The sequence below is a fragment of the Cervus canadensis genome, chromosome 1 (genome assembly GCF_019320065.1).
Source record: "Cervus canadensis isolate Bull #8, Minnesota chromosome 1, ASM1932006v1, whole genome shotgun sequence".
Taxonomy (NCBI): domain Eukaryota; kingdom Metazoa; phylum Chordata; class Mammalia; order Artiodactyla; family Cervidae; genus Cervus; species Cervus canadensis.
In genome coordinates, this window is record NC_057386.1 from 54,810,696 (window position 1) to 54,820,185 (window position 9,490).

Below are 9,490 nucleotides of genomic sequence, written 5' to 3' on the forward strand. Positions count from 1 at the left end.
ATGTTGTTAAAGTGCTGCACTCAATATGCCAGCAAATTTGGAAAACTCAGCAGTGGCCACAGGACTGGAAAAGGTCAATTTTCATCCCTATTCCATAGAAGGGCAGCGTTAAAGAATGCTCAAACTACTGGACAATTGTGCTCACTTCCCATGTTATTAGTAAGCTTTAGTGCAAAATCCTTCAGGCTAGACTTCAGCAGCACTTGAATCTAGAACTTCCAGATGTACATTCAGGGCTTAGAAAAGACAGAGGAACCAGAGATCAAATTGCTAGCATTCATTGGATCATCGAGAAAGCAAGGGAATTCCAGAAAATTATCTACTTCAGTTTCATTGATTATGTGAAAGCTTTTGACTATGTGGATCACAACAAATTGTGGAAAATTCTTAAAGAGATGGGAATACCAGACCATCCTACCTATCTTCTGAGAAACCTGTATGCATGTCAAGAAGCAACAGTTAGAACCTTACATGCAACAACTGACTGGTTCACAATGGGTAACGGAGGTAAAGGTTCACAAGGCTATATATTGTCCCCATGCTTATTTAACTTATATGCAGAGTACATCATGTGATATGCTGGGTTGGGTGAATTAGAAGCTGTAATTAAGATTGCCAGGAGAAATATCAACAACCTCAGATATGCAGATGATACTACTCTAATGGCAGAAAGTGAAGAGGAACTAAAGAGCCTCTTGATGAAGGTAAAAGAGGAGAGAGAAAAAACTTACTTAAAATTCAACATTAAAAAAACTAAGATAATGGCATCTGGTCCCATCTCTTCATGGCAAATAGAATGGGGAAAAGTGGAAAGAGTGGCAGATTTTCTTCTCTCGGGCTCCAACATCACTGTGGATGGTGACTGCAACTGTGAATTAGAAGACGCTTGCTTCTGGGAAGGAAAGCTATGGCAAGCCTAGATAGCATATTAAAAGCAGAGACATCACTTTGCCAACAAAGATCTGCACTGTCAAAGTTATACATATATATATATATATATATATATATTTCAGTAGCCATGTGTGGATGTGAGGGTTGGGCCATAGAGAAGGCTGGGCACTGCAGAGCTGTGGTGCTGGAGAAGACTCCTGCGAGTCCCTTGGAAGAACTGACGCTGACGCTGAAACTCCAACACTTTGCCATGTGATGTGAACAGCTGACTCATTGGAAAAGACCCTGATGCTGAGAAAGATTGAAGGCAAAAGGAGAAGAGGGCAGCGGAGGATGAGATGTTTAGATGGCATCATCGACTCAGTGGACATAAACTTGAGCAAACTCTAGGAGGTCATGGAGGAATGGAGAAGCCTGGCGTGCTGCGGTCCATGGGATCACGAAGAGTTGGACACAACTTAGCAGCTGAACCACAACAACAAATGTAATTGCAGAATTAATGGTACTACTGATATTTACAACGATACTCAACCATTTCCAACTGAATGTCCTTGGAGTCCACATTATCAGAGCAAGGGTGCACTTTGCCTGTTTGACTGTTTTCTCTCTCCCTGTGGTCTCTAAGTTTTGTTGTTCAGTTGCTCAATCATGTCCAACTCTTTGGGACTCCGTGGACTTCAGCACCCCAGGCTTCCCTGTCCTTCACTATCTCTCTAAGTCTATTACACCTAATTCCTTTTTGTAAGCTTATACTCACTCCATCTAACACCAAAGGAAATTTGATCTGAGGCAGAAGGAATAGTCTGGCTCTCACCCCACAGTCTCAGCATAATTTCTTCTAGGTATTGATGCAGAGGGCTGAGATTGTGTTTTTATCTTTATTTCCTTTTTTTCAAATAATTTTCCTATAAGCCACCAATGACAAGTGGTCTTACTTGTCATAGTAAGTTTGACCTTGCTGGTGCTCCTGTAAAACAGAGTCCTTATGAAACTTTATCCAATCACTGTAGCTCTTCTAGTCTTAATGGAACATCCTAATCCTACCTACCTGCTTGGACTTGAGAGTATCACCTGCCTTGGATCTTTCCTGCTTTGTATTGCTCACATGTGGGCAAGATCATACCTGACACTAATTTTTGACCTGAGTTAGTATTGTAGCATCTACTAAAGAATGTTTTTTAGCCAGACCAAAAGTCCAGACCAGGAGGACCAATAACACCGCCTGTGCAATTCTGGTCTGAATTCTTTGAACAAATGTTTATTGAACTTCCTCTGTATGCCAGGATCCCAGAATATAGAGTTGATTACTACTGAGAAATTCTAATGTATAGCACTGACTACTCATAGCAAGAACAAAATAACTGTTAAGACTTGAATGGAGGAAGGGAGTCTGCAAGGGAATGATTGTGTTTGTGTGTGTGTGCATATGTGTATAAGGTGTGTGTGTGTGAGAGTGAAGGTAATATTCATTATGACTGACCAATGGAAGCCTCAGCAAAATAGCAAGTGTTGGCCGATGGCTAACATCTCATTTGCTTTCCCTGTGAAACCACACGCCCTTTCTTCCTAGGTTGCCACAGCGACACTGTCTGAGGTCGGCTCATGAGCCCAGTACTGGGAAATGGCATTTAGCATAGCTGGCGTGTTCCTGAGGCAACAGTTACCTACTGAGAGCAACAGTGAAGGCAAATTGCTTCTCAATTTTATGCAACACTGACTTGTCAACCCAGAGGATGCATTTCATTATCTGGGACTTTGCTGGGGCTTAATCTGGATGGTGTATTGAGGCAAACCTGCCTATCAAATCAACACTTGAGGGGTTTATTTCTTAAGTTTTTTCCTTTTATCATAAAGATAATTAAAAGCAGGCGAAAAAGAAAAAGTACAATTTAAAATGTTGGTAAAAATAGAAGAAAAAAAGAGAAAATGTAAGCTGTCAAGCAGCCCATTTTCTAGGTATCTAGACCAGCTGCAGTAGTCTCTGCTCTGCCCCCAGGAAGGGCTTCCTGGGTTGTAAAGTGATGAGCTGCCTCTTCTTTTCCATTTCCCTCTTATTATGACTCCGAAGGAAGGACATTTCTGCGACCCCATTTCACCATTTTAAGATGTCAGGATTTCTGAATTCTATACCAGTTTGGCCCCACTGCCTTAGGATTCTGTCACATAAGCTCGAGGATCTGAACCCTTATAGAACCCTCCTTTATCATTAATCCAAGTACCCAAGGAAAAATATATTCTTATCCACTCAGGCAACAGAAGAGAAGATTTTGAAAACTACTTCAAAAAAGTTTTGAGAACACTCTGAGTAATAGTGGTTTTCAACTTTTTCTTAGCTCTGGAGCCCTTTGTTAAAATCAAAGCTTTCAAAAATGTGGTGGAAATGGATGGCAACTTAATACCTCACACACGACACTCCAGAATGGGCCCTTCAAGGAGCTCCTTGAACCAGTGTCTTAAAGCCATCTGAATATGTTAAATGTAACTCATGCTTATGATGGAAAATGTGAAATATTCAAAAGAAGAAAAAGAGAAGGAAATCATATCACATAATAACTACCTTTAAACATATGTGCTTGCATATGTGTGTTTGCTTTTAAAGTTTTGAAAACACGTAATTTTACGTCCCACCTTTTATTTGGGATTTTAATAAGAATAGTATTTAATCTTTGAAAATACTTAGTGCTGTAATATGGGGCTCTGCCCTTTTCCTATTGCTACATACATATTTTTTTCCCCCAAATTTTGTCTATTGTTATGACTAGTATTATGACACGTGGCTTTGTGTATGTCCCAAGGGTAAATCACAGAAGTAAAAAAAAATTATAGTCTCAGTAAAAACATTTTATGAGAAAGAAAGAGTAAAAAAAGCCTCATGAATGTCTGTATGTCCAATGTTCCCTGAAGGGAACCTCAGCTATTCCCCTGATTGAATACAGGCTTGATTGTTAAATCCAACAGAGTAATACGAACAGAAGTGAGCTGGTTGAGCAGGAAGAAAGCGCCCCTGCTTATTAGTTTGCTTCTCAGACATTTTGGTAAATGCTAAGGCTAATATTTCAGGCTTTGAAGGTCAGATGATATTTTTAACCACTATTCAATTCTACTGTCATAGACTCAAAGTAGACATAGATAAGATGTAAGCAAATGAGCATGTTTTCATTTAAAGCTGTGTTCACATAAAACTTTATTTATAAGGACAAATAGGAGGTGAACTGATTTGATCTGCAGTCTATAGTTTGCTCACTCATGACTTCAAGCCCAAAGTACTGATTAGAGGTTCACTAGTGGGCAGTTCAGTTCTATTCAGTTGTTCAGTCGTACCTGACTCTTTGTGACCCCATGGACTGCAGCTCGCCAGGCCTCCCTGTCCATCACCAACTCCCAGAGATTGCTCAAACTTATGTCTGTCAAGCTGGTCATGTCATCCAACCATCTCATCCTCTGTCGTCCCCTTCTCCTGCCTTCAATCTTTCCCAGTATCAGGATCTTTTCTAAGGAGTCAGTTCTACCCATCAGGTGGCCAAAGTGTTGGAGTTTCAGCTTCAGCATCAGTCCTTCCAATGAATATTCAGGACTGATATCCTTTAGGATGGACTGGTTGGATCTCCTTGTAGACCAAGGGAATCTCAAGAGTCTTCTCCAACAACGCAGTTCAAAAGCATCAATTCTTTGGCACTCAGCTTTCTTTATAGTCCAACTCTCACATACATACATGACTACTGGAAAAACCATAGCTTTGACTAGACGGACATTTGTTGGCAAAGTAATGTCTCTGCTTTTTACTATGCTGTCTAGATTGGTCATAGCTTTCCTTCCAAGGAGCAAGCATCTTTTAATATCATGGCTGCACTCACCATCTGCAGTGATTTTGGAGCCTAAGAAAATAAAGTCTCCACTTTCTCCATCTATTTGCTATGAAGTGATGGGACCAGATGCCATGATCTTAGTTTTCTGAATGTTGAGTTTTAAGCCAACTTTTTCACTATCCTCTTTCACTTTCAACAAGAGGCTATTTAGTCCTTCTTCACTTTCTGCCATGAGGGTGGTGTCATCTGCATATCTGAGGCTATTGATATTTCTCCTGGCAAACTTGATTTCAGCTTGCACTTCCTCCAGTCCAGGGTTTCTCATGATGTACTCTGCATAGAAGTTAAATAAGCACGGTGACAATATACAGCTTTAGCATACTCCTTTTCCAATTTGAAACTAGCCCATTGTTCCATGTCTAGTTTTAAATGTTGCTTCTTGACCTGCATACAGATTTCTCAGCAGGCAGGTCAGGTGGCCTGGTATTCCCATCTCCTTAAGAATTTTCCACTGTTTGTTGTGAACCACACAGTCAAAGGCTTTGGCATAGTCAATAAAGCAGAAGTAGATGTTTTTCTGGAACTCTCTTGCTTTTTTGATGATCCAACAGATGTTGGCAATTTGATCTCTGGTTCCTCTGCCTTTTCTAAATCCCGCTTGAACATCTGGAATTTCTGGATTTACATACTATTGAAGCCTGGCTGGGAGAATTTTGAACATTACTTTGCTAGTGTGTGAGACGAGTGCAATTGTAGAGTAGTTTGAACATTCTTTGGCATTCCCTTTCTTTAAGATTGGAATGAAAACTGACCTTTTAGAGTCCTGTGATCACTGCTGAGTTTTCCAAATTTGCTGACATATTGAGTGCAGCACTTTAGCAGCAACATCTTTCAGGATTTGAAATAGTGCAACTGGAATTCCATCACCTTCACTAGCTTTGTTCACAGTGATCCTTACTAAGGCCCTTTTGACTTCATATTCCAGGATGTCTGGCTCTAGGTGAGTGATCACACCATCATGGTTATCTGGGTCATTAGGATCTTTTTTGTATAGGTCTTCTGTGTATTCTTGCCACTTGTTTTAATCTCTTCTGCTTCTGTTAGATCCGTACCATTCTGTCCTTTATTGTGACCATCTTTGCATGAATTGTTCCCCTGTTGTCTCTAATTTTCTTGAAGTGATCTCTAGTCTTCCCCATTCTACTGTTTTCCTCTGTTTATTTGCACTGATCATTGAGGAAGGCTTTCTTATCTCTCCTTGCTATTCTTTGGAACTCTGCACTCAGATGGGTATATCTTTCCTTTTCTCCTTTGGCTCCTGCTTCTCTTCTTTTCTCAGCTATTTGTAAGGCCTCCTCAGACAATCATTTTGCTTTTTTGCATTTTTTTCCCCTTGGGAATAGTCTTGATCACTGCCTCCTGTTCAATGTCAAGAACCTCCGTCCATAGTGCATCAGGCACTCTGTCTATCAGATCTAGTCCCTTGAATCTATTTCTCACTTCCACTGTATAATCGTTAGGGATTTGATTTAGGTCATACCTGAATGGTCTAGGGGTTTTCCCTACTATCTTCAATTTAAGTCTGAGTTTGGCCATAAGGGGTTCATGATGTGAGCCACAGTCACATCCCAGTCTTGTTTTTGCTCACTGTATAGAGCTTCTCCATCTTTGGCTGCAAAGAATATAGTCAGTCTGATTTTGATATTGACCATCTGGTGATGTCCATGTGTAGAGTCTTCTCTTGTGTTGTTGGAAGAGGGTATTTGCTATGACCAGTGCGTTCTCTTGGCAGAACCCTGTTAGCCTTTGCCCTGATTCATTTTGTACTTGGAGGCCTAACTTGGCCTAACTCCAGGTATCTCTTGACTTCCTACTTTGTATTCCAGTCCCATATGATGAAAAGGATGTCTTTTTTGGATGTTCGTTCTAGAAGATCTTGAGGTCTTCATAGAACTACTCAACTTCAGCTTCTTCAGCATTACTGGTTGGGGCATAGACTTGGATTACTGTGATATTGAATATTTTGCCTTGGAAATGAACAGAGGTCTTCCTGTCATTTTTGAGATTGCCCCCAAGTACTGCATTTTGGACTCTTTTGTTGACTGTGAGGGCTATTCCATTTCTTCTAAGGGATTCTTGCCCACAGTAGTAGATAGAATGGTCATCTGAATTAAATTCTCCAATTCCAGTCCATTTTAGTTCACTGATTCCTAAAATGTTGATGTTCACTCTTGCCATCTCCTGTTTGACCACTTCCAATTTGCCTTGATTCATGGACCTAACATTCCAGGTTCCTATGCAATATTGTTCTTTACAGCATCAGACTTTACTTCTATCACCAGTCACATCCACAACTGGGTGTTGTTTTTGCTTTGGCTCTGTCTCTTAATTCTTTTGGAGTTATTTCTCCACTCTTCTCTGGTAGCATAGGCAGAGACCCCTGCCTCCGCACCAGACACTCAAACACTCAAAGGCAGGTCTGGCTCAGTCTCTGTGGGGTCTCTGGGTCCTGGTGCTCACAAGGCTCTGTTTGAGCCCTCTGAGCATTTCTGGTGTATATGGGGTTGGATTCTAAACCTGATTTCACCCCTCCTACCATCTTGTTGGGGCTTCTCCTTTGTCCTTGGATGTGGAGTATCTTTTTTTGGTGGGATCCAACATTCTCTTGTCCATGGTTGTTCCACAGCAGGGTGCAATTTTGGAGTTCTCGCAAGAGAAGATGAGCACACGCCTTTGTACCCTGCTATCTTGCCTGGCTCTTTCTCATGGACAGTCTGGTTACCACTTCTCCAGGCCTTGCAACTAGTAAACTGAGGTGGGCCAACCAACAGGGTTGGCCATCTTTCTTTTTCTTTTCCCCCTAAACACTGGTCGTTGTGCTGGATCCAAGGGTGGTGAAAGTTGGATCCAGGCTTGCATGTGAGAAGCTGGTGGCCCTGCATAGGCCTTAAAGCTAAGCTGCAAGACTTTCCTGGTGATCTAGTGGTTAAGAATCTATCTGCCAATGCAAGGGACATGGATTTGATTACACAAGCTATGGGGCAACTAAGCCCATGCACCACAACTACTGAGCCCACAGGCCCTGGAACCTGTGCTCTGCACTGAGGGAAGCCTCCACATGTGAAGCCCGCGCAAGTAGAGAGTAGCCTCCACTTGCCAAAACTAGAGAAAGCCTGCACACAGCGACAAAGACCCAGCACAGCCAAAAATAAAAATAAGTAAATAAATAAAATTATTTTAAAAAGTTAAACTTCATAAAAGTAAAAGTGAAAACTGCTCAGTCGTGTCCAACTCTTTGCGACCCCATGGGCTGTCAGTCCATGGAATTCTCCAGGCCAGAGTACTGGAGTGGGTAGCCGTTCCCTTCTCCAGGGGATCTTCCCAACCCAGGGATCGAACTGGGTCCTGCATTGCAGATGGATTATTTACCAGCTGAGCTATCAGGGAAACCCCCAAGTTGCTTGATATAACCCAATATTATCAGCAGTTTTCTTTAAGGAGTATTCAGCAAAGTTCAGCTAAAAACAAGAGAGAATTTATGAATCATTTGCTATAATTTCTTCTGTGTTAAGCTCCTTTGGAAATCTTGCTTAGTAAGAGGGTAATAGGGCATGATTTGAGAATTCTTTGGTCCCCGTAGTTAGATACCATCAACATTTCATCCCATAATTTTCATGGAAGCAATAGCTTTTCCACATGCACTGTTAACAGGACCTTTCAGCACAATAGGCTATATTTTCTTCCCTGGCTAAAACCAAAAAATGTCACTCGAGTGTCCATCTGCATGTGACTCTTTTTCAGAGAACAGCATTTAGACATGGCAGGAAGCCAGATGGACTAATTTGATTGCAAGGAGAGCAGGGACTTCTGACCTGTCCCATAGGATCTTCTGTGAGGAAACTCTAATGAAAAATAGATTAGATTTTTACCAAGTGGAGCTTCTGATGTCAAATGCCTAAGTTGTACCGCTTCCCATCCTCATTATAATTACTGTCATAAGAATTGATTCACATCACGCTATTTTTTTTCCCTTGTTGCAATTTTACCACAAAAAAAAAAGATCCAGGAGTGCATTATCTGCACGGCCATGGGAACCACTGGTCCCTGTAATTGTGAGTTTTATTTTCTTGCTCAGGCAATCTGTATGTGGAGGTGCTTTATGAAAACTCATGTTCTCAGCTAGGAGAAGCATGCCATGGGATGTGGAAAAGGGAGAATTTGTTCAAAGGAGCAAAAATGACTGTCAGTAGCAGAAACTGGTGGCATAATTTATATATGCCAAATGATAAAGGGAGTGTCCTGGTGAAGAATTTAAAATAAAATAAGGATAACAACTAATAATAATAACCAAGGAGCAAAAAGTCAAATGGCAAAGGCTTCTGTAGTTAACTTTTTAAGATCAAGGTATTTAAATCATGCTGCCTCCAAGGGAATACTTTTAAAAAGATGAACATTGAGAGCAATATGGAGACTTTCTAGTCCATTCTCTGCATTGTGCAGATGGGGACAGAGTCCTAGACCTCAGTAATGATCAAAATGTGAACCTGTCCACAGATCTCTGACTCTCAAACTTTTGAATTCCTTTAACCCATAATTTTCTATCTTGAGGAGCAAATGGTTTTGGACTCATTTCTCATTCAAACTTGGGCTCTGCATTGCTTTTCCTTTAGTGTAGATGGGTCAGCATTTTATGAGGTGTATTTTTAAGAATTCTAATCTTAAAAGATAATTCATGTCAGGAACAGGGACTGGAGGGGGCATGTTTCTTGGTTAAATACATTTTGGAGGTAGCT